We start from the raw sequence: 24,877 nt of genomic DNA, 5'->3' as shown, positions 1-24,877 counted from the left end.
CTAGGCAGAGGGAACAGCCAGTGCAAAGGCCTTGAGGCAGCACATGCTTGCTGTGTTTTAAGAACAGCAAGGAGGCCAGTGTGGCTGGAGTATGGTGAGCACAGGTGACACTGGCAGGAGACAAGGGCAGCAAAGCAGCCCAGGTTGGGTCATGTAGGACCTTGTGGGCATTCTAAGGATTTGTCATTTACTCTGAGTGAGATGGGGAGCCGTGGGGAGGATTTTGAGTAGGGAAGGGACATGTCCTGACTTAGGTTTTTATTTTTATTTATTTATTTTTTTTTGAGATGGAGTCTTGCTTTGTCGCCGAGGCTGGAGTGCAGTGGCGCAATCTCGGCTTGCTGAAACCTCCCACTCCCGAGCACAAGCGATTTTCCTGCCTCAGCCTCCCTAGTAGCTGGGATTACATGGGTGTGCCACCATGCCCAGCTAATTTTTATATTTTTAGTAGAGACAGGGATTCACCATGTTGGCCAGGCTGATCTTGAACTCCTGACCTCAAGTGATCCATCTGCCTTGGCCTCCCAAAGTGCTAGGGTTACAGGCATAAGCCACTGAGCCCGGCCCTGACTTAGGTTTTTAAAGGATCACTCTAGAGAGTGCAATGTGGAAGACAGGCTTAGGGGACAGGTATGGGGGCTGAAGACAGAAGTTGGACAACACTTACGAGGTTACTGCAATAATCCAGGTAGGAGGTGGTGACTTGGACCAGGATGATGGCAGAGGAAACAGTGAGATGTGTTCAGATCTTGGATCTATTTTGAAGGTAGACTGATAGAATTTGCTAATGGATGGGGTGACATTTTGTTTGTGTGTGTGTGTGTGTGTGTGTGTTTGTGTATGAGCAAGAGAACAGGCCGGGCATGGTGGCTCATGCCTGTAATCCCAGCACTTTGGGAGGCCAAGGTGGGTGGATCAATTGGGATCAGGAGTTTGACATGGTGAAACCCCATCTCTACTAAAAATACAAAAATTAGCTGGGTGTGGTGGTGCACATCTGTAATCCCAGCTACTCGGGAGACTGAGGCAGGAGAATCACTTGAACCTGTGAGGCAGAGGTTGCAGCGAGCCAAGATTGCACCATTGCACTCCAGCCTGGTCAACAGAGCAAGACTCCGTCTTAAAAAAAAAAAAAAAAAAAAGAGAGAGAGAGAGAACATGGGGCCCACCTCTCCCCACGTGAACCAGATTCTCTGCAGATGGTTCATGGTATTTCTTTTCTTTTTTTTCCCTTCAAGTTATTGGTGGAGAAAGTTCATGGTATTTCCTAAACACTCCCCAGGAGACACTAATGTGCAGCCAGGGTTAAGAACCACTGCTCTAGATGGTGACGTTATAGGAAACTTTTATTCCTTTTTTTTTGTTTGAGGCAGAGTCTCGCTCTGTCACCCAGGCTGGAGTACAATGGCGCGATCTCAGCTCACCGCAACCTCTGCCTCCCAGGTTCAAGCAATTCTCCTGCCTCAGCCTCCCAAGTAGCTGGGATTACAGGCGTGAGCCACCACACCTGGCTAATTTTGTATTTTTAGTAGAGACAGGGTTTCTCCATTTTGGTCAGGCTGGTCTCGAACTCCCAACCTCAGGTGATCCACCCGCCTCGGCCTCCCAAAGTGCTAGGATTAAAGGCGTGAGCCACTGCACCTGGCCTGGAAACTTTTATTCTTATATTTATTTATTTATGTTTTAATATTCTTATCTTTATTTTCCACATTTTCTACAATAAAAGTTTTAATAAGAGGAGAAACTTTTATTCTTATATTTATTTATTTATGTTTTAATATTCTTATCTTTATTTTCCACATTTTCTACAATAAAAGTTTTAATAAGAGGAGAAAGGGGGCCGGGTGCGGTGGCTCATGCCTGTAATCCCAGCAGTTTGGGAGGCCGAGGTGGGTGGATCACGAGGTCAGGAGATGGAAACCATCCTGGCTAACATGGTGAAACCCCATCTCTACTAAAAATACAAAAAAAAATTAGCCAGGCATGGTGGCGGGCACCTGTAGTCCCAGCTACTTGCGAGACTGAGGCAGGAGAATGGTGTGAACCCGGGAGGCAGAGCTTGCAGTGAGCCGAGATCGGGCCACTGCACTCCAGCCTGGGCGACAGTGCGAGACTCCATCTCAAAAAAAAAAAGAGGAGAAAAGGTATTTTAAACAAAACATCTCCCCTCCCCCATCCTGAACTGTGAAATGTAAGATAATAACAATACAACTTTCTTTTAATGATCATATCTCCACTTGCCAAATACCATCCCATGACCAGCATAAATGTCACCTTCTCTCTGGAGCCCCTTGCACTTCCCCAATCACCAGTGACAGCTCATTTTTGCCCTCTCCTGTGGCCCACATGGCCCCTCTTTTTGGAACTTAGTTCTCTCTTTTTCTTTTCTTTTCTTTTCTTTTTTTTTTTTTTTTTTTTTTTGAGGCAGTGTCTCGCTCTGTTGCCTTGCCTGGGCTGGAGTGTAGTGGTGTGATCTCAGCTCACTACAACCTCTGCCTCCTGGGTTCAAGCAATTCTCATGCCTCAGCCTCCCAAGTAGCTGGGATTACAGGCACACACCAGCACGCTCGGCTAATTTTTGTATTTTTAAAAGTAGAGACAGGGATTTGCCATGTTGGCCAGGCTGCTCTTGAATTCCTGACCTCAAGTGATCTGCCCTCCTCGGCCTCCCAAAGTGCTGGGATTAGGCGTGAGCCACTACACCTGGCTAGAGCTTAGTTCTCTAGTGTTGGTAGTTGGAGCCTGCTTTTTTGGAGGAGGTCTTTCCTATAAACCCACTCTGGAAACAGTGTCAAAGCAGGAAGTGAGAGGTTATGTTTGAGGTCCACAGTCCAGCTGGAAGAAGTGGTAGACAGAGGACCTTAGATTGTCAGGCCATTGGGCCACAGAATCAGGGCCTGGATCTGGGACAGTGCTTGGTCTCCCCTGAGGCTCTAGGCTCCTGGTTCACCTGTTCTGAATCCCTGTCTCTTGGGAGGCAGGGAGTGAGCTATTTGTGTAAGACTAAGGCCTTAGAATATGTCCCAAGTTCTCTGGCATCAGACACCCCACTCAGGGGCCAAACAGAAAGCTGTGAAGGGTGGCGAGAAAAGTCTCTTCTTACACCTCCTCTCCACCACTATTTAGTACCTTGCTTTTTTAGCTTTCATGTTATATTATGACTGGTTTCCCATGTCATTAAATATTCTTCAGAAATTTAACTTCGATGATAACATATTATTCCCATTACCCATAACTTCATCATCCTCCAACTGTTCAAAAGTTAGATTATTTCTAGCTTTTACTATTACAGTGTATTAACATCACCTGGTAATTGATCTAAAAGGAATAATTAGGAATCAGTCCCCAAATTTGGAGATGGCAACCAAGAAGTCTTTTTCATTTTCCACAGTTTTCCCACATTTTTGTTTTTTTTTTCAAGAGATGCTCTGCAACTCAGGCTGCAGTGCAGTGGGATGATCATAATTCACTGTAACCTCAAATTCCTGGGCTCAGGCTCCCAAATAGCTAGGATTAATGGCGCATGCCACCATGCCAGGCTAATTTTATTTTTGTAGAGATGGGAGTCTTGCTATGTTGCCCAAGCTGGTTTTGAACTCCTGGGCTCAAGTGATCCTCTTGCCTCGACCTCCCTAAGTGCTAAGTGTTGGGTTTATAGAGATGAGCCACCATGCCTTCTTTTCTTTTCTTTTTTTTTTTTAATTCTGTTTTGCAAAGGATATCCCTCTTGCCAGCATCTGAATAATATCTATCTTTAACTATTATTATTTATGTCTGTAAATAGCTTTACAGTTCACAAAGCATTTTCTTATATAATGTCTCATCTAATCAACACAGCAACACTATGAAATAAGTTACTATTTCCATTTTACATTTGGGGAAATTAAGGCTCAGAAAGGCTATGTGACATGTTCAAGGTAACACATTTAGTGTCAGAGCTGGGACGTGGACCCGGGTCTTGGGACTCCCGAAACCATATCCTTTACCGTGGGCAAAGTGCTATGCTAAGGTCTTACCAGAAACATAAATGGCATTGGAAGAAGGACAAGTATGGAACAGCACCCCAGGCAGAGTGGGCGATGCCACTGGTAAGATACAGAGAAAGTACTACAGACAGTGGCTTTGCAAGGACAGAGCAGTTCCTCCCACAGAGGGCATGCAGTAGGCTTTGGGAAGAAACGTGGCCAAGTCGGGTCTTCAAAGGTGAATAGGATCTAGATATTCAGAATAAGAGAGAGGGCTTTCCACAGGCTCAGTGAATGGGAAAGGAAAGTGTGGCTGATTGGGGAAAGCGCTAGCACAGGGAGCAAGAGATGGGGCGTGGCTGGGGAGGAATGGAATTGTAATTCTAGCCTCACAAAGGCTAGAGCCAGCAGGGCCTTGGGATCATGTGGGGAGGAAACCAGAGATGTGTGGAACAATTTGCTGAAGGCAGAACCAGGCAGGGAAAGGGCAGGGTCAGGTTCGTACCCTTGCCTCTGGCCACCAGGGCCAATGCTCCTTCCCTGCAGTAAACCCGATTAATCTCCTCAAACTCAGGTGCCATCGCCTTGGAATAGTATTTACCGCGGGGCGCGGTGGCTCACGCCTGTAATCTCAGCGCTTTGGGAGGCTGAGGTGGGAGGATCCCTTGAGCCTAGGGGTTCGAGACCAGCCTGGGCAACATAGCGAGACCCTGTGGTTAAAAAAAAATTAAAATTAGCCAATAGTGGTGGCACGCGCCTGTAGTACCAGCTTCTTAGGAAGCTGAGGCAGGAGGATCACCTGTGCCCAGAGAGGGCGAGGCTGCAGTGGGCCATCATCGTGCCACTGTACTCCAGCCTGGGCGACAGTTCGAGACCTTTTCTCAAAAAAAGAAAAAAAAAAAGTTGTTCAAATTGTGTAGTGCACGGGAGGAAAGAAGTATGACAATAACATAGGACAGCAGCCGGCTCTTTTTTTCATCAGGATGTGGAGAGTGGGCGCCTTGGGAAGATGAAATTGAGTATGTGCGGGGGAGGGGTCATATGAAACAAGGTCGGGAAGGGGGCGGGGAGAGCTGGGGCTCTGGAGGAGCTTGGGGCTCGCGCTGCGGGGGAGGAAGCGCCTTCCGCGGTCGCTGGGGGGAAGTGGTTAGGAGGAAGCAAGGGCAGTGGAGGGGACTGCTGGGGGGTCCCGTCTGGGAAAGCAGGCACGGATGCGGGGACATTTCCGCCCGTCACCCTGGCAAAGCGCTCGCAGGACTGGAGGGACAGAGTTCTCAGATCCAAGTAGAGAAAACCGGGAACGGTTCCGGCTCTGGGGACTGACATTCATCGCGGCAGTTTCTGGTGGCAAAACAGAGGAAACAAAGGAATGATGAAATGAACTGAGCTGCCTTCATGCCCCGGATGAATGTTCAGCCATTAGAAAAGAGTGAATCCCAGCTGGGATTTGGGGTTCCACGGTGTACTAGAAAAGCAAAACAAAGAGAAGCGCCTACTAGATGCCATCTTGGAAAACAAAAGCAAACGTGTGTGTGTGTGTGTGTGTATGTGTGTGTGATGTTACATGGGCATGGGGAAATTACGGAAGTAAATACTAATGCTTGCGGCCGGGCGCGTGGCTGACGCCTGTAATCCCAGCACTTTGGGAGGCCGAGGCGGACGGATCACGAGGTCAGGAGATCGAGACCACGGTGACACCCCGTCTCTACTAAAAATACAAAAAGCCGGGTGTAGTGGCGGGCGCCTGTAGTCCCAGCTACTCGGGAGGCTAAGGCAGAAGAATGGCGTGAACCCAGGAGGCGGAGCTTGCAGTGAGCCGAGATCGCGCCACTGCACTCCAGCCTGGGTGACAGAGCGAGACTCCGTCTCAAAAAAAAAAAAAAAAAAAAAAAATACTAATGCTTGTGTAAATTGGGATGGTGGAAAATGAGGAAGAGGGCGGCAGGGGAATCCTTAGTACTTACAGAGAAAACGGAGCAAGTGTACAAGCACGCCAACCCCCCCGGTGCCCAAGCTCGGCGCTCACGCGGCTAGGATGACGCCCGTGGGACGCCCCAGGGGCCCTGCTCGCAGCCACTCTGCTCAGGGTCATTTATAGTCTCTCCGCTCTTTGTTAAATAAAGACGGTGAGACACGGACGGGCTGGAGCCGTCAGGGGTAGTGGAGGGCAGAGGGGACGGGTCGGGGCGCCCCTCGCTCCTGCCACGCTGCCGCCGCCCCAGACAAAGACAGCTGCGTACGGCGGGAGCGCAGGGGCGCCTGCGCGCAGCGCCTGAATCGCCTGTCCCGTCTCCCCCTGACGCCCACACACCCAAGCGGCAGCCCACTCCCCTTCTACCCCGCAGCCATTTGCTTCCCATCCCTTGATTTTCTTTTTTCTTTTCCCCTCCCCTCAGCATCCCCCCAACCTCCTCTGATACTTTGTCTAATTGTCTAATGAATTTACCTATTCTAGGTATTTCGTATAAGTGGAATCATATAATATTCGTCCTTCTGTGTCGGCTTATTTTGCTTAGCACAATGTTTTTTATTTTTTATTTTTTTTTCTTTGTGACAGGGTCTCGTTCTGTCGCCCAGGCTGGGGCACAGTGGCGCTCAGCTCACTGCAACCTCCACCTCCGGGTTTCAAGTGATCCTCCCACCTCAGCCTCCCAAATAGCTGGGACTACAGGTGCGCTGCCACCACTGCCTAGCTAATTTTTGTATTTTTGGTAGAGACGAGGTTTCGCCATGTTGCCCACGCTGGTTTCCAGCTCCTTAGCTCAAACGATCCTCCTGCCACAGCCTCCCAAAGTGCTGTAATTACAGGCATGTGAGCCACCATGCCCGGCCGCTTAGCATAATCTTTTCAAGGTTCATCCCTGCTGCAGCACATATGAGAACTTCATTTCTTTTATTGTATTTGTGGTAATATGTACACAACATAAAGCTTCTTATTTTAATCAATTTTTAAGTGTACAGTTTAGTGGCACTAGTCACATGGTTGTGCACTCACCACCATCATCCATCTCTAGAACTCTTCCATCATCCTAAACTGAAACTCTGTACCCATGAAACAGCTCCCTCATTCCCCTCTACCCCGCTCCTGGCAACCACCATTCTACTTTCTGCCCCTGTGCACTTGGGAGCATCACCTTTCTGGGACATCTGCAATGGTTCTCTGGAGGATTGTCTCCCCTTTTTTAAAAATTTATTTTCTTTTCTTTCTTTCTTTTTTTTTTTTTTTTGGTAGAGAAGGGGTCTCACTTCATTGCCCAGGCTGGTGTCCAACTTCTGGGCTCAAGGAATCTGCCTGCCTTGGCTTCCCAAAGTGTTGGGATTACAAGCATGAGCCACTGTGCCCCGCCTGTGGTCTCATTTTGGAGGGCAAGAGGGATAGAGATAGCCATAACCTGGAGAATATTGAGATGTGGACAACAAGGATGACAAAATTTGGTCCTATGAGAAATCATCTGTGAGGAAGAGTGGAGAGAACTGAGCTTGTTCAAGACAGTGAGGTCCTGGGATGATCTCAATTCATGTAAGAAAACCAGGAAGCAAGGAGGTTTCAGTTTATCAACAGATTTAAAAGGCGCAAGCCTTTTGATATAACTAGAGAAGAGAAGACTCAGGTGATCACACAGACTGTCTTCACCCAAGTGAAGGATGATTATGTAGGAAAGTGGATAGAAGATGCTGTCAATAGAAATGTAAACAGAATCATGTTAACAATTTTTCAGTAGCCACATTTTTTTTTTTTTTTTGAGATGGAGTCTTGCTCTGTTGCCCAGGCTGGCGTGCAGTGGTGCGATCTTGGCTCACTGCAACCTCCTGGGTTCAAGCGATTCTCCTGCCTCAGCCTTCTGGGTGGCTGGGATTACAGGCATGCCATCATGTCCGGCTAATTTTTGTATTTTTAGTAGAGACAGTTTCACCTTGTTGGTCAGGATGGTCTCAAACTCTTGACCTCAGGTGATCTGCCTGCCTCAGCCTCCCAAAGTGCTGGGATTATAGGCGTAAGCCATCACACCTGGCCAATTTTTAAATTAATAATGAGAGGCTGGGCATGGTGGCACACACCTGTGATTCCAGCCACTCAGAAGGCTGAGGTGGGAGGATTGTTTGAGCCCAGGAAGTTGAGGCTGCAGTGAGCTGTGTTCACACCACTGCACTCCAGCCTGGGCGACAAAGCAAGACCCTGTTGAAAAAAAATTTTTTTAATAATGAGATATCTGACATTCTTTTTTTTACACTTGGTCTCTGAAATCAGGCTGGCTACATTTGAAGTGCTCTATAGCTACCTGCGGTCACTGTATTGGACAGTGCAGGGTTGGAAACTGGACTTAGGAGTCAGGGCTGGGTTCAAGCCCCACATTCCATCCCTTACTAGGCTGGGTAACTAGGCACGTTACTTAGCCTCTCCTATTTCTGTTTCTTCATCTATAAAATGAAACTAAAAATAGTACCTACTTTATAGGGTAATTTTGTGGATTAATGGCACATGAAGCATATGGTGCATGTTCAGTAAATGTTGGCGATTATTAGCAGTAAATTTGGTGGTTATCAAATTAGTGACATTGCAGTATCACTGTTAGGGTGACCTCCATTCCCATCAGATGATGTGGCTTGAAGCTATTCCAAATGGGCAAGGTTAAAAAACAATAGGCAAACCGGGAAAACCTATTTGCAACACACATGAAAACAAAATGTTGTTATTCTTGCTATGTAGGAAGTGCTTGCAAATAAATAAGAAAATGAATACCAATGGAAAATTCAAAAGAAACAAACATCTGAAGTGATTTTTTTTTAAAGCAAGACCCACTTTAAATAAGTTCAACTCTCCTTGGAATCAGACATAAAAATAAACAAAAGACATTTTTTGTTGTTGTTGAGTAACAGATCAACAGCCAGAATTTGGTGGCACCTAATATTGAAGAAGGTGTGGGGAGATCCCTTCTCTTTTTAAATAAAGATTTCCTGAAGTTTCCATTGTTATATCTGACCACAGACTATCCAGAGAAACAAGCTGAGTTCTTGCTTCAAGGAGGAACTAGCCAGAGAGCCTTTTCTACCCACTTTTTCCCTTGTCCAGATAAAGCTAAACAGCCAACAAACCCCTCCTAGCAAGTTGACTTTTTTCTTGTCATGTGTGCAGACTCTGCACATTAGCTTTGCTAATAGTCCTTTACCACAGGTGTTGACATTTCACGTGGCTTGAAATAGCCCCCAGCATTGTTCTACATTTGGACAGGGCTGACACACTTAAGCCACAATACCCCCAGAATATTCTTAGGCTTCTGGCTACCTCCTTCAGGAATGTTTTATCTGCCAGCAGGATTGGCTACATAATTTTTGGGGCCCAGGGGAAAATGAAAATATGGGCCCCTTTCTCATAAAAGGATGAAAAAAGCTCTTTCATTTTTTCTACAGTCTCTCTCTCAACCTGTCATGATGTTTTTATTTGCTATTTATTGTTGCACTCCTTTGGACATGGAGATAGTTCAGAGGTCAGTGCAGGCCCTCACAGATGCCCAGGACCCTGCCGCAAGACAGCATGCATTTTCCAGTTTGGGAAAGCTTTTTGTTTTTTGTTTTTTTTTGACACGGAGTCTCACACTGTCGCCCAGGCTAGAGTGCAGTGGTGCGATCTCTGCTCACTGCAAGCTCCACCTCCCGGGTTCACACCATTCTCCTGCCTCGGCCTCCCGAGTAGCTAGGACTACAGGTGCCCACCACCATGCCTGGCTAATTTTTTGTATTTTTAGTAGAGACGGGGTTTCACCATGTTAGCCAGGATGGTCTCGATCTCCTGACCTCGTGATCTACCCGCCTCGGCCTCCCAAATTGTTGGGTTTACAGGCGTGAGCCATGGCGCCCGGCCCAGTCTGGGAAAACTTGATGGGGAGTCGGGTGAAGAGACTAATGCTTTTTTTTTTTTTTTTTCAAGATGGAGTTTTCACTCTTGTTGCCCAGTGCAATGGCGCAATCTCGGCTCACTGCAACCTCCGCCTCCCAGGTTAAAGTGATTATCCTGCTTCAGCCTCCCATGTAGCTGGGATGACAGCTGCCCACCACCATGCCCAGATAATTTTGTATTTTTTTTTTAGCAGAGACGGGGTTTCACCATGTTGGCCAGGCTGGTCTTGAACTCCTGACCTCAGGTGATCCACCCACCTCGGCCTCCCAAAGTGCTGGGATTATAGGCTTGAGCCACCACACTCACCCTATTTTAACCAATTTTTTTTTTTTTTTTTTGAGACGGAGTCTCGCTCTGTGGCCCAGACTGGAGTGCAGTGGCACAATCTCGAGCCAAGATGGTCTCGATCTCCTGACCTCGTGATCCGCCCGCCTCGGCCTCCCAAAGTGCTGGGATTACAGGCGTGAGCCACCGCGCCCGGCCCTATTTTAACCAATTTTTTAAGTGTACAGTTTAGTGGCACTAAATATAGTCACATGGTTGTGCACTCACCACCATCATCCATCTCTAGAACTCTTCCATCATCCTAAACTGAAACTCTGTACCCATGAAACAACTCCTCCCTCATTCCCCTCTACCCAGCTCCTGGCAACCACCATTCTACTTTCTGTCCCTGTGCACTTGGGAGCATCACCTTTCTGGGACATCTGCAATGGTTCTCTGGAGGATTCTGTCTCCCCTTTTTTAAAAATTTATTTTGTTTTCTTTCTTTTTCTTTTTTTTTTTGATAGAGAAGGGGTCTCACTTCATTGCCCAGGCTGGTGTCCAACTTCTGGGCTCAAGCAGTCTGCCTGCCTTGGCTTCCCAAAGTGTTGGGATTACAAGCGTGTGGTCTCATTTTGGAGGGCAAGAGGGATAGAGATAGCCATAACCTGGAGAATACTGAGATGTGGACAACAAGGATGACAAAACTTGGTTCTATGAGAAATGATCTGTAAGGAAGAGTGGAGGGAACTGAGCATGTTCAAGACAGTGAGGTCCCGGGATGATCTCAGTTCCGGGGGTTTCAGTTTATCAACAGATTTGAAAGGAGCAAGCAGGCTGGGCGTGGTGGCTCACGCCTGTAATCCCAGCACTTTGGGAGGCCGAGGCGGGCAGATCACAAGGTCAAGAGATTGAGACCATCCTGGCTAACATGGTGAAACCCCGTCTCTACTAAAAATACAAAAATTAGCTGGGCATGGTTGTGCGTGCCTGTAGTACCAGCTACTTGGGAGACTGAGGCAGAAGAATTGCTTGAACCTGGGAGGTGGAGGTTGCAGTGAGCCGAGACTGTGCCACTGCACTCCAGCCTGGCAAGAGAGCGAGACTCCGTCTGAAAAAAAATAAAAAATAAAAGGCGCAAGCAGTGTGATATAACTGGAGAAGACTCAGGCGATCACACGGACTGTCTTCACCCAAGCGAAGGATGATTATGTAGGAAAGTGCATAGAAGATGCTGTCAATAGCAATATAAAGTGAATCATGTTAACAATTTTTCAGTGGCCATATTTTTTTTTTTTTTTTGAGGAGTCTTGCTCTGTTGCCCAGGCTGGAGTGCAGTGGCGTGATCTCGGCTCACTGCAACCTCCAACTCCTGGCAAAACCCCATGTCTACTAAAAATACAAAAATTAGCCAGGCGTGGTGTTGCACACCTGTAATCCCAGCTACTCGGGAGGCTGAGGCAGGAGAATCACTTGAACCTGGAGGGCGGAGGTTGCAGAGAGCCGAGATTGCATCACTGCACTCCAGCCTGGGTGACAGAGCAAGACTGTCTCAAAAAATAATCAAACACATTTTTTTTTTAGAGTCAGGGTCTTGCTCTTTCACCCAGGCTGGAGTGCAGTAGTGGGCTCAAGAGATCCTCCTGCTTCAGCCTCCCAAGTAGCTGGGATTATAGGCATGTGCCACCATGCCTGGCTAATTTTTTTATTTTTACTTTTGAAGAGGTAGGGTCTTGTTCTGTTGCTCAGTCTGGTCTTGAATTCCTGGTCTCAAGCAGTCCTTCTTGAGACCTTGGCCTCCCAAAGCGTGGGGATTACAGGCATGAGCCAGGGGTCCTGATCAGTATTCTTTTTTTCAAGAATAAATTTGAATATGCTTCATTGCAAGGTATATTGTTTCCACTGAGCACCTAGGATTTCTCAAGTTCTTTGTATATTATATGAGTCTTTCACAGCAATGTTAAGGGACAGGTGAAATAAACGTAAAATAATACCTGGCCGGGTGCAGTGGCTCATGCCTGTAATCCCAACACTTTGGGAGGCCGAGGCGGGTGGATCATCTGAGGTCAGCAGTTCGAGACCAGCCTGACCAACATGGCGAAACCCCGTCTCTACTAAAAATACAAAATTAGCCGGGCATGGTGGCACATGCCTGTAATCCCAGCCACTTGGGAGACTGAGGCTGGAGAATCTCTTGAACCCAGGAGGTGGGGGTTGCAGTGAGCTGAGATCGCGCCATTGCACTCCATCCTGGGCAACAAGAGCAAAACTCTGTCTCAAACAAACAAAAAATTCCTCTTTACAGAGGAGGCAATTAAGACCCATTGTCAATCATCTAGTAGGCATCGGGACTGGGGTTTGAAAGCACATGTCTCTAAAGTCCATGCTTTTATTTGTAATGCCAAAAGACTGGAAACAATCTAAACACCCCTTGATGGGAACCAGTTAAATTATAGTAGTCCATACAATGTAATACTCTACAGCCACAAAGATAGATAAAAATGAGGATACTCTCATATACCGATAAGGAAATGTCACCAAGATAGGGTGTTAAAGCGGGGGAAAAACCCAACAAACGTGTAGAACGTGTACAGACTGGCACTATATATGTTAAAATGGAGTAAGGAAGGGTATAGATTTGTTTTAGCTTGTATGTGTAGAAAAACAACGTTAGAAGGATAAACAAAAACCTTATAACAGGGTTATCTATTTAGGGTGGGGGAAGTGGGCATTTGGGGGACAGGGACAGAAGAGATGTACATCTTTTCATTTTTTTTTTTTAGTTTTGAACATATAAATAAATAACCTGTTCAAAAAAGCAAATGCATATAAACATTTTTTTAAGCAACATGAAATTAAACAAAACTGCTGTCCCTTCCTTCCACTGTACCATGTGCCTTAGACATCTTTGGAGGGCAGTCTGTCCCCTTTTCCAGTGAGTTGCACAGGGCAGCGGGCCTTGGGACACCCTGGCAGCTCTAAGGATGGCTTCAGCACAGCCTGGGGAAGGGAGCCCTGCCAGCAGGCAGCGCCAGGCCAAGTGTACCCTCTTTCCTTATCCCTGACTTAGAAAAACAAAACCGATAGGCAAATCCACTCATCGGCATTTCTGAATCCATTTGTTAACCAATCCTCTTCCTGCCCTTTACTCTCCTTTTCTTCCTTTTTCCAGAAAATCCTGGAAAGCTCTGCAGCTACTTTGCAAAGTGCTTTACTAGCTCTGTCTGCCTTGTTGTTTTCCTTTTCTCATTTGGCCTGTGTCATCCTCTCAGGCAAGTACTGCAGTCAGACTTCCTGCCAGCTTGCCTGCTGGGTTCATCTGTCTTTAAAAAACAAAACGAAACAAAAAGCCTGTATTTTCATAGAACCTACAAACCTCAAATTCGAAGTTATTTTGTCCAACTCTCCACCCAGAGCAGAAGATCCTAGTTGTAAAATTTAGCAGAGTAAATCTACTTGGTTTTAAAGCCCAATTCTGTGGTTTCACTTTGTCCATCCAATCAACTCGGAGTAACAGCTCTCATAAAATATTTGCTCTTGTGAAGAATCCCATGGGGCAGGTCTATTTGTGTGTGGAGTCTAGTGGTGCAGTGAGCACCAGTAAATTTCCATTCAGTAATTCAGTGACTGTTAATCGACACCTAATATGTATCCATCACTGTCTGAGGCCCTGTGCTAGGGACAGAAACAAACACCGAGACTCAGCCCCTGCCCTCAAATCTCTAACAGCCATGTTAGGATACCTTCGGGTCATCAAGCCAGGTCATTAGTGCCTGGCCTAATTTGTTTTGTTTTTAAAAAGCCATTTGCAAGGTATCAGTTATATCACTGTGTTGTGGACATTTTCATGGTGAGCTATGTGTCGGAAATATGATTTATGGGAATGGCTTTCTTTTCTCTCTTTTTTAAGGTTTTGGGGAAATAGCTTTTATACTGCAAAGATAATGGCCAAAGCTCAAACTCTAGGTAATGTAATCCATATAAGATTAATTAGCCTCTCAGGGTGTTAATTTTGTCATAACAGTGTCATAGCTTTCAGCTTTCATTAGCTAGAATTCCTTGGCTAATGTGCAGGAAATTTGAGATGCCTGCCAGGTGTGTTCGGTGAAAGATTTTGCAAAATCAAATGTGAGTCTAAAAGCAAGTCATTTTGAGAGACACTGAGCTTGGCAGAGATTCAGGTGTCTAGAACCATACCATATACTCCCCAGAGAACGCTGGGCAGAACATGTCTTCCCTTGAGCGTTGTTCAATTCACTGGGCACACGGAGCAGAGGACTCCGTGGAGGCAGCATGCTCACTCCCCATTACACACGCACAGCGTCACCAGGAACCATACCTCGACATTCATTCTTTGCTGGCTTATTCTCAAAGGAAAACCCCAACCAGAAGATAATGAACACCACAGACTGTTGGAAGCAGCAAGAAGCTACCGCACATTTGTGGCTCCCACACATCCACCCAAAACACACCAGCAGGAAGAAAGAGCAATATATTACTCAGGTTTCCTGTCAGGACATCCTGGCTTGAAACACAGGTCTGTCACTTAAAAATATTAAGATAACCCGCAGATGGGAAACTGCTTCATTATGTCCTTGGGAATCTCAGAAAACTGTCAGCTTATGAAATAGAGCTCAAAAGCAAGTAGAAAATCACCCATTCCCATTGACGATGGGTAGTTTTTCTTCCAGGCAAAGAGGATCACAGGAACATGGGGGCATGAAATGACTCAAGGAATCTGGGCTGGGGAAGGCCCTATGCAGTTTCTGGGCAGACTGGGTCTTGTCTCAGACCAACAACCTTGGTCCAAATTTGTCATAAGGACATGACAAACTCAGTATACAAGCATTATCGCATAAGTAGTAGGCCCTATTTTGTTGGTGACTGAAGATTGCCTTTGAATTCCCCAGTGCCCATAGGCCCTGCACGCCTCACCATCTGCCATTGAACAGTGTAAGGTGTAAGCAGATCAGCTCAGCAGAACAGTATAAGGCTACACTTTGAACAGTAGCTGTCTCCTTGGGGGAACCCTACAATGAAGGGGAATCCATTAAAAGGAGGATATAGGCTAGATGTCTGTTCTCCAGGCTTGTCATGGCAAGCTCAGGATCAGAGAGACCACCCATCCATTCATCAATGCATTCATTCACTCATTCAATAGACATCTATAGAGCACTTTTTTTTTTTAGACGGAGTCTCCCGGTTGCCCAGGCTGGAATGCAGTAGTGCGATCTAGGCTCACTGCAACTTCCGCCTCCTGGGTTCAAGCAATTCATCTGCCTCAGCCTCCCGAGCAGCTGGGACTACAGGCATTAGCCACCACGCCTGGCTAATTTTTAAAATATTTTTAGTAGACATAGGGTTTTACCATGTTGGTCAGCCTCGTCTCGAACTCCTGACCTCAAATGATCTGCCTGCCTCGCCTCCCAAAGTTCTGGGATTACAGAAATGAGCCACCACATCCGGACTTTTTTTTTTTTTTTTTTTTTTGAGACAGGGTCTTGCTCTGTCACTCAGGCTGGAGTGCAGTGGTGCAATCACGGCTCACTGCAGTCTCAACCTCCTGGGCTCAAGCAATCCTCCCTCCCTCAGCCTCCCAAGTAACTGGTACTACTGGCGTGTGCCACCATGCCCAGTTAATTTTTGTATGTTTTGTAAAGACAGGGTCTTATGTTACTCAGGCTAGTCTTGAACTCCTAGGCTCAACCAATCCTCCAGCTTTGGCCTTCCAAAGTGTTGGAATAACAGGTACTGTTATTCCAAGTAACTGGTACTACTGGCGTGCGCCACCATGCCCAGCTAATTTTTGTATTTTTTGTAGAGACAAGGTCTTACTATGTTACCCAGGCTATTCTCGAATCCTAGGCTCAACCAATCCTCCAGCTTTGGCCTTCCAAAGTGCTGGAATAACAGGTGTGGGCCACTGTGCCTGGCCACTGCAAATTCTTGGGAGCCTGCTGTCTCTCTTAGCCAGGTTACAATGGATACTCTTAGCCAGGTTACAATGGATACTATCTGTTAACACTAGTATTCCTACTATCCCATATTCAATCTTTACTCCTCAACCACAAACTTTTTTTTTTTTTTTTGAGACAGAGTCTCATGCTGTCCCCCAGGCTGGAGAGCAGTGGCGCGGTCTCGGCTCACTGCAAGCTCCGCCTCCCGGGTTCACACCATCCTCCTGCCTCAGCCTCCCGAGCAGCTGGGACTATAGTCGCCCGCCACCACACCCAGCTAATTTTTTTGTATTTTTAGTAGAGATGGGGTTTCACCATGTTAGCCAGGATGGTCTCAATCTCCTGACCTCGTGATCCACCCACCTCAGCCTCCCAAAGTGCTGGGATTACAGGCGTGAGCCACCGCATCCTGCCCTCAACCACAAACTTTTATTTCCTTCTGCTATTCTATCCCATGATTCTCATAAACCATCAAAATGTCTTCAGAATGCCAATTTTTTGTGTGTTCCGATTTCATCTCTGGCATAATAAACTTTATAGCTCTGAAACTCTTGGTTCAAAAAATAGTGCCGTGGAGAGCTAGGTGGTCACCCTGAGACCACAACTTGCAGTCCCTCCAGGCTCATGCCTGTATCTGTGAACAGGGAATCTCCTGAGGAAATACACGTGGTCTCCACAGATTCCACAGCCACACCCATCTCATGACCTGGATTCCTCCCCTCCCCCCTGCCCAGCCTCCACCCCCTGGGCAGGAAAAGGAGCCGAGAAAGTGAGTCTTCAGCTCCTTCCTCTTCTGTACTTAGATCTATCACATCTCACCACATCAACACTGTTATTTTCTTAGAACTATATAGTGTTTATATTTGGGGTCTAGGGTAAAATTCCATTTTCATCTATCATTGCAACTGGCTTTTCTGGCTTTCTCCTTTGGAGATCTTGGCTTATTTTTCCCCAGGGAGTGAGTCATATTCACAAACACGCCTTATCTCCTGGGACACAACCTGGTCAGTTAGCTACCCCAACTCACAGAAAATGATCACAAAGATTTTGTGTCCCTTTTACCTTTTTTTTTTTTTTTTTTTGAGATGGAGTTTCACTCTTGTTGCCCAGGCTGGAGTGCAATGGCATGATCTCGGCTCACCGCAACCTCCGCCTCCCGGGTTCAAACGATTTGCCTGCCTCAGCCTACTGAGGAGCTGGGATTACAGGCACCCGCCACCACGCCTGGCTAAGTTTTGTATTTTTAGTAGAGACGGGGTTTCACCATGTTGGCCAGACTGGTCTCCAACTCCTGACCTAAGGTGATCCGCCCGCCTCAGCCTCCCAAAGTGCTGGAATTACAGGCGCGAGCCATCGCGTCTGGCCCCCTTTTACCTTTATATCACTCACTTCCACAAAATTTATTTAAAATTTAGAGGAAAACCTCTGTACTTCCTCCTGCCTCCCACCCCTTGTTTTTTTTTTTAATTTTTTTTTTTGAGACAGACTCTTGCTCTGTCACCAGGCTGGAGTGCGGTGGCACAATATCAATTCACTACAACCTCCGCCACCCGGGTTCAAGCAATTCCCCTGCCTCAGCCTCCCAAGTCGCTGGGATTACAGGCACCCATCACTACCCCCGGCTAATTTTTTGTATTTTAGTAGAGACGGGGTTCCACCATGTTGGCAAAGATGGTCTTGATCTCCTGACCTCGTGATCTGCCAGCCTCGGCCTCCCAAAGTGCTGGTATTACAGGCGTGAGCCACCGCGCCTGGCCCCCTTGTTTTAATTTTCTCCGTAGCACTTGTCACTACCGACATACTAGACAGCTTATTCATTTGTTCCTCATTCATTCATTGTTTGTCTCTCTCTCTTTCCTCACTGGAATGTAAACTTTTGGCCAGACATGGTGGCTCACACCTGTAATCCCAGCACTTTTGGAGGCCGAGGCTGGCAGATCACTTGAGGTCAGGAGTTCAAGAACAGCCTCTGGCCAACATGGTGAAACCCCATCTCTACTAAAAATACAAAAAAAATTAGCCAGGCATGGTGGTGCATGCCTGTAGGTTGCAGTGAGCCGAGATTGCGCCACTGCACTCCAGCCTGGGCGACAGAACCAGACTCCATCTCAAAAAAAAAAAAAAAAAGAATGTAAACTTTTTGAGGGCAGGGCTTTTTTGTTTGTTTTGTATATTGCTGTATTCCCAGGCCCAGCTCAGTGCCTGGCACATAAAAAATACTCAATAAAGGTTGAACAAATAAATTGGTGAATAAATAGTTGATTTTTCCTTCCTTGTCTCTGAGGCCTACCACTTCCCTCTCCTGCCACAATGTCTTTCCATTGGCTCAATCCCTAAGACATCAGATGACTGTATGTTCTGTGTAAGCTGCGGAGGCGAACCACCAAAACAGTGGGTAGTTCCTCTCCATCTCCTGCATCTCCATCTACTGATAGCACAAACATTTTGCAAGTCCCACTCACCTCCTCTGTGGCACCATCCCTTAACCTCCCACAGTGATCTCACCTTCTTCTGAACTCACAGCATCCAGTGCATGTATCATTCATCTACAATTTAGCACTTTCTGCCTTGTGTGGATAATATAATTCTCCTGAATGTGAGCAAAGCTGGCTTCCTGCACCAACCCCTTCCCCTCTTTCCAGCAGCTCCTCACTTCTTACCTCGCGGAATTTAAACAAGGACCTAGATGTGGGACTTAACACTTTCAGGCTGGCCCAGTACGAGGGGACTCATCTCTCAAACACCTAGAGAGTTCACATAATGTTGAGGGACATATAAATCAAATGTCAATTTACTCACACTGAGGAATGACAGACATTCAAAATGGACTGCAACGCTTGAACTGGCCTGACTGGCTGATGTCCCCATGGGCTAAGGATTGCTTAGTAAAATGCAAACTTAGAACAAAAGTAACCAACCTAAAGTCAGGTCTCACTTTTAAGGCAGAAGATCCTCTTTCCTGCAACAGGAGCAGCAGCCTGACCAAGGAACTCACGGAGCTCACCTGTTCTCCCACTAGCCCTGGGTCCTGCCAGGGCTGTACTTGGAAGCACAGGTACTTTCAAGGATGGCCAAACCCCTCCTGTTAAGTTTGCCAAACTGGTTTATAACCCAATTGATTAAACTTCACCTAAATTACAACCACTTTCCAGCCCCTCTCCTATTAGACTATAAGCTCCCGAGGGCCCATGCCTTGCAGGTTTCTTTTTTTCTGTTTTTCTTTTTTTTTAAGATGGAGTTTCGCTCTTGTTGCCCAGGCTGGAGTGCAATGGCACAATCTCGGCTCACCGCAACCTCTGCCTCCCAGGTTCAAGCAATTCTCCTGCCTCAGCCTCCCAAGTAGCTGGGATTACAGGCATGCACCACCATGCCCAGCTAATTTTGTTTTTTTGATTTTTTTTTTTTTTGAGACGGAGTCTTGCCCTGTCGCCCAGGCTGTAGTGCAGTGGCGCAGTCTCGGCTCACTGCAACCTCCACTTCCCAGGTTCAAGTGATTCTCCTGCCCCAGCCTCCCAAGTAGCTGGGATTACAGCCGTGTGCCTCCATGCCCAGCTCATTTTTTCATTTTTAGTAGAGACGGGGTTTCACCATGTTGGTCAGGCTGGTCTAGAACTCCTGACCTCATGATCTGCCCGCCTCGGCCTCCCAAAGTGCTGGGATTACAGGCGTGAGCCACCACTCCCAGCCTTAATTTTGTATTTTTAGTAGAGATGGGGTTTCTCCATGTTGAGGCTGGTCTCGTACTCCTGACCTCAGGTGGTCCACCCACCTCGGCCTCCCAAAGTGCTGGGATTACAGGCGTGAGCCACCCCGCCCGGCCATCAGGTTTCAATAAGTATGTTGTGACAGAAAGGGCCGCTTTGTCAGCAAAGAAAGAAAGAGAAAAACTCACTCCGCCCACAGTTTTTTTTTTTTTTTTAAGAGACAGGGTCTCTCTCCGTCACCCAGGCTGGAGTGCGATCACAGCTCACTGCAGCCTTAATCTCCAGGGCTCAAGCTTTCGCCCTACCCTCAGCCTCCCAGGTAGCTAGGACTACAAGCGTGCATCACAACGCTGACTAGTGGTTTTTTTTTTTTCTTTTTTAAATAGAGATGGGGTTTCACCATGTTGCCCAGGCTGGTCTGGAACTCCTGGGTTCAAGGGATCCTCCCACCTCAGCCTCCCAAATTGCTGGGATTACAGGCATGAGCCACCTCCCCTGGCCTCACTCCCCGTTTAAAGTGTCCCTGGGCCAGGTGCTGTGGCTCATGCCTGTAATCCTAGTGCTTTGGGAGGCTGAGGCGAGAGGATCACTCAAGGCCAAGAATTCCAGACCAGGCTGGGTAGTGTATCGAGACCCCATCTCTACAAAAAATTTTAAAAATTAGCCGGGCGTCGTGGCATGTGCTTGTTGTGGTCCTAGCTACTCAGGAAGCTGAGGTGGGATGGTGGCTTGACCCCAGGAGTTTGAGGTTAACTGAGCTATAATTGTGCCACTGCACTTAGCCTGGGCAACAGAGAGGGTCCTTGATCTAAAACAAAACGAAACAAAAAACAAACAAACAAACAAACAAAACGTGTCCCTGGGTCAATCAGGCTCATCCACTCTTGCTTTTTTTTTTTTTTTTTTCCTGAGATGGAGTCCTGCTCTGTTGCTCAGGCTGGAGTGCAGTGGTGCGATCTTGGCTCACTGCAACCCCCGCCTTCCGGTTCGAGCAATCCTCCATCCTCCCACCTCAGCCTCCGGAGTAGTTGGGATTACAATTGTGTGCCACCACACCCAGCTAATGTTTTTATTTTTAGTAAAGACAGGGTTTCACCATGTTGGCCACGCTTGTCTCAAACTTCTGACCTCAAGTGATTTGCCCACTTCAACCTACATCCACTCCTTGATCTGAAACACTGAAGCTACCTGCCTTGTTCAAAGCCAAAAAGCGTCTACCTACAAAGCCCTGGGGATTTTTTGTTTGTTTTATTTGAGACGGAGTCTCACTCGCCCAAGATGGAGGGCAATGGCGTGGTCTTGGCTCCTGACCTCGTGATCTGCCCGCCTCAGTTTTGAAGGACAAATGCCTGCGCCCTTATTTGTTTGCCTTCTCCTGGGAATTTCTCTATCCAATCCTACAGGCAAGTTTTTTTTTTTTTTTTTTTTTTTTTTTTTTTTTTTTTTTGGAGACAGAGTCTCGCTCTGTTGCCAGGCTGCAGTGCAGTGGCACAATCTCGGCTCACTGTAATCTCCGCCTCCGTGGTTCAAGCGATTCTCCTGCCTCAGCCTCCTGAGTAGCTGGGACTACAGGCACGCGCCACCACGTCCAGCTGATTTTTGTATTTTCAGTAGAGACGGGGTTTCATCATGTTTGCCAGGATGGTCTCGATCTTGACCTCGTGATCCGTCTGCCTCGGCCTCCCAAAGTGCTGGGATTACAGGCATGAGACACCGTGCCCGGCGACAAGATAATTTTAAAAGGAGAGGGGACTTCTGCTTTTGTTGCCTTTCTCTTGTCTTTTGTGGTTCCACATACAACACAGCAGTGTCTATGGGCTGTCAATCGCAACATAATGCAGACAACACAATTGTCTCTGGGGTCCACTGAATCCAAATCACACACGCACACACACGCCTTTTGCACTGCTGACTGCCAAGTGAACAATGTTTTGTAGAAGCAGCAAGTGTGAGGAGAGGTGGCTTCTGCCAGATGGTGCTAAAAAAGGCCCAAGTCTGATACACAGGAGTCCTTCCATTAACCCATCCATGACCAAAGCAAAGTGTGTGTGGGGTGAGGGGTGGAAGGAATTGCCCTGTCTTTGCCCTTTGGGGCTTCTTCTGCCTCGAACACTATCCATCTGTCACCTAACCTGGTTTTGCCTTGATATAAATGGCAGGGGTGGCCACGAGAATGGGGTGACAGGGGGGAAACCCACGGTGTTACATGCTTTCACCCATACCCTCCAGGATGGCCCTGAGCGTCTCACACCCTAGGGGCCTGACCAGGTACTGACGCTTTCTTGCCAAAGCCCTACAACCATCACCTCCCTACTGTGAAATGTGAGGTAAATTGCTTAAACCGGCGGAACCAGTTTCCTCAATTACCTAGATGGATGATGATTCCCCCTAGCTAACAGGACCGCTGTGGGAATCAAATGAGATCACTCATGTGAAAAGCCTAGCACAACCCCTGACACATGACACAAGCACTTCAAGACACATTCATGTTCCTCCTTCCAGGAGAGGGCCTTACACTGTCTACTCTGGTAGACCAGCCTCATATAAGCTCCTGGAGGCTGGCGTGTCCCCAGGAGTCAGGCCATCCCAGAAACGATGACTTGACCATAGTCACGTCATGAGGTGAGAGATTCCGGGAAGGGGTAGCAAGAGGAGAAAGAAGCGAAGGGCGCCCCAAGGTAATGTGTGCCCTAGACAGCGCTCCTAGCCATAAGCACTTATGCAAGTGCGGGGCACAGAGAAAATTCTGGTAACACTCCTCCCCTCAATTCTGATCAGGTCCCAGGCTCAACTAATCAGTTCAGGGATGGGCCCTTTGCCACCTTTTCCTAACCAAAGCCACTCTCAAGGGGAAACTTCTATTAACAGCCAGTAAGCAAGACACACAAAGCTTTTTGTTTGAAGGACTACCCAGGCGTTAGTGCCCTTCCACACCGGCTCTAGTGACTGGCGGGAAGAAGGGGAAAAAGAATTAGTTTATTTGGACACAACACCCAGCATGTGCTAGGCAGAAACTAAGTGTGCGAAGCGGATCCCGCTGTACAAAGGGAAAAACAGCGGCTGGGAGAGCCTGAGCCGCGGGCTCCAGGCGGCCAGTCGCGGTCCTCCCGGCGCGTGCCCTCCTCCTCCCCAACCTGGCCGGAGCTGCCCGGGGCGGGTGTAGGCCCGGGGGCGGGAGGGCGACGGGATCCCAGGTAGGGCGGGGCCTGGCTCCGGGCGCGACGGCTCTTTGCTCGCTGCGCCGCGCCGTCTCGAGGTCGGGGTGCGGCCCGACCCCACGTGCCCCAAGTCCCCCCCCGCTGCCCTGGAAAACCTGCGGGCCCCGGTCAGGCGTGGTCCCGCTCGCACGAGGGAGCGGTCGCCCAGGGTGCCAGGAAGTCGGGGACCGGCCAGCCGCCGACCGGCCGCACCCCTCCCCACCGAGCTCGCGCGCCCGCCTCGTCAGCACCTTTCCCGCAGCGCAGCCCCACAGTGGGTCACGAGGCGGGCGCGGCCCGGTCAGCCCCGGCTAGACTAGGCATCGGCGCCACCCACCTCGCCCCTCCCCGTCCCGCTGGTTTCCCCTCCCCCTCCTTCCCCTCCCCCTCTCTGTTCTCCTTCCCCTCCCGATACCCGGGCGGGCCGCAGCGCGCCACGTACCTGGCCCCGCCCCTGCGAGCCACGCAGGGAACCCCGGTGACGTCACCACCCTCCGGCGCTCGCATTCCCGCGCTCTCCAGAAAAGACGCGAAGGTGGTGACGTGTCCGGTGCGCCAGGGCGGCTGCGCAGGAGGCAATGGCAACTGAGCGTCCTGCGGCGCCGCCTGGTGGAAGCAAAGCAGCCGAGCCCCCCGGAAGCGGCGGCGCGGGCGAGTGGAGAACGTGACTTACGTCATCTGGCGGAGGCGTGGGGGCGGCTGCCGCGTGACCAGCCCCAGCCAGGCGCGGTCGGCGCGTTTCTCTTTCTCTTCTCCTACTCTCAGTGGAGCGGGTGGAAGCTTGATTTCATGCCCTTTATTTTACTTTGACTGTTTTCAAACCTATCAAGTTAATATTGTTAATTATAGAAAACGTGGGGGGAAAAGGGAAAAGATAGGTAGAAAATGATTCTTAGCACCCCCAAGCATCTTTAACCTTTCATTATGTTTACTTCCAGCCTTTTTCATGAAACAAAATTGTGGTCTGACTGTATACAGTGGTATTAACTACAAAGATTCCTAAGAAGGGACAAAAAGCACCTTTTAGCTTCAAGGCTGATTTAGAAGAACAGGTAGAAGAGGAAAAAGTTCAAACAATGGACAAAATGAGTGATTCGTCCACGGTATCTAATCACTGTTCACATCATCCGGAGGAAACGGGCTCAGAGTCATGCCCAAGGCCGCGCATAAGAGAGTGGCAGACTGGGGTTTCAAACCCAGGCTCTAAACTGTGAACCTGCAAGATGATGGGAGTGGGGAAGACAGTGAAAAGTTGTGCAGGGAATTCACAGAACTACAGAACCCACTTTGTACTTCTGGAACTGCTGAGTGGGGAACTAGTTCTAAGGAACAAGGTTAGTTGGAGCAATTTGGTGAGAGAGTGGCACAAAGCTGACACTGGTACATGGCCCTGGCCACTGGTTGTTAAGTTCCGCCCATCTCCAGCACTGCCCTCCCCATGAGTGACAGTGAAAGGTGGGAGGGACGTTACAGGTCTGTATCAGGCATTAGACCTGCTACTCCAAGTGCAGTCTGGTGCAGTCTGCAGGCCAGCAGCATCCCTGCTGTCCAGCACTTTACGCATCACTTGGAAGGTTGATGGAAATGCAGAATCTTGGACCACACTTTAAGGCTTCTGAATCGGGCGGCATGCGATGCCTCATGCTTGTAATCCCAGCACTTTGGGAGGCCAAGGTGGGTGGATCACCTGAGGTCAGGAGTTTTGAGACCACCCTGGCCAACATGTTGGCCCCGTCTCTACTAAAAATACAAAAATTAGCCGGGCATGGTGGCGGGCGCCTGTAATCCCAGCTACTTGGGAGGCTGAAACAGGAGGATCGCTTGAACCCGGGAGGCAGAGGTTGCATTGAGCCAAAACTGTTCCATTGCACTCCAGCCTGGGCAACCAAGATGT

General features: G+C 48.3%; 1 protein-coding gene across 2 annotated transcripts in view; it reads right to left on the bottom strand.

Moving 5' to 3' along the window:
• Positions 1–24,877, bottom strand: part of ASPRV1 (aspartic peptidase retroviral like 1) — a 197,822-nt gene extending 172,945 nt beyond the window's left edge. For both annotated transcript variants that reach the window (XM_063594863.1, XM_063594864.1), the window contains exon 1: positions 23,426–24,877. The gene's annotated coding sequence lies outside the window, so the exon portion shown is untranslated. The remainder of the gene's footprint in view (positions 1–23,425) is intronic.

Source organism: Pan paniscus, chromosome 12 (assembly GCF_029289425.2).
Source record: "Pan paniscus chromosome 12, NHGRI_mPanPan1-v2.0_pri, whole genome shotgun sequence".
NCBI lineage: Eukaryota > Metazoa > Chordata > Mammalia > Primates > Hominidae > Pan > Pan paniscus.
The sequence above is the reverse complement of the archived record's forward strand: the minus strand, read 5'-3'. Positions and strand labels throughout refer to the sequence as shown.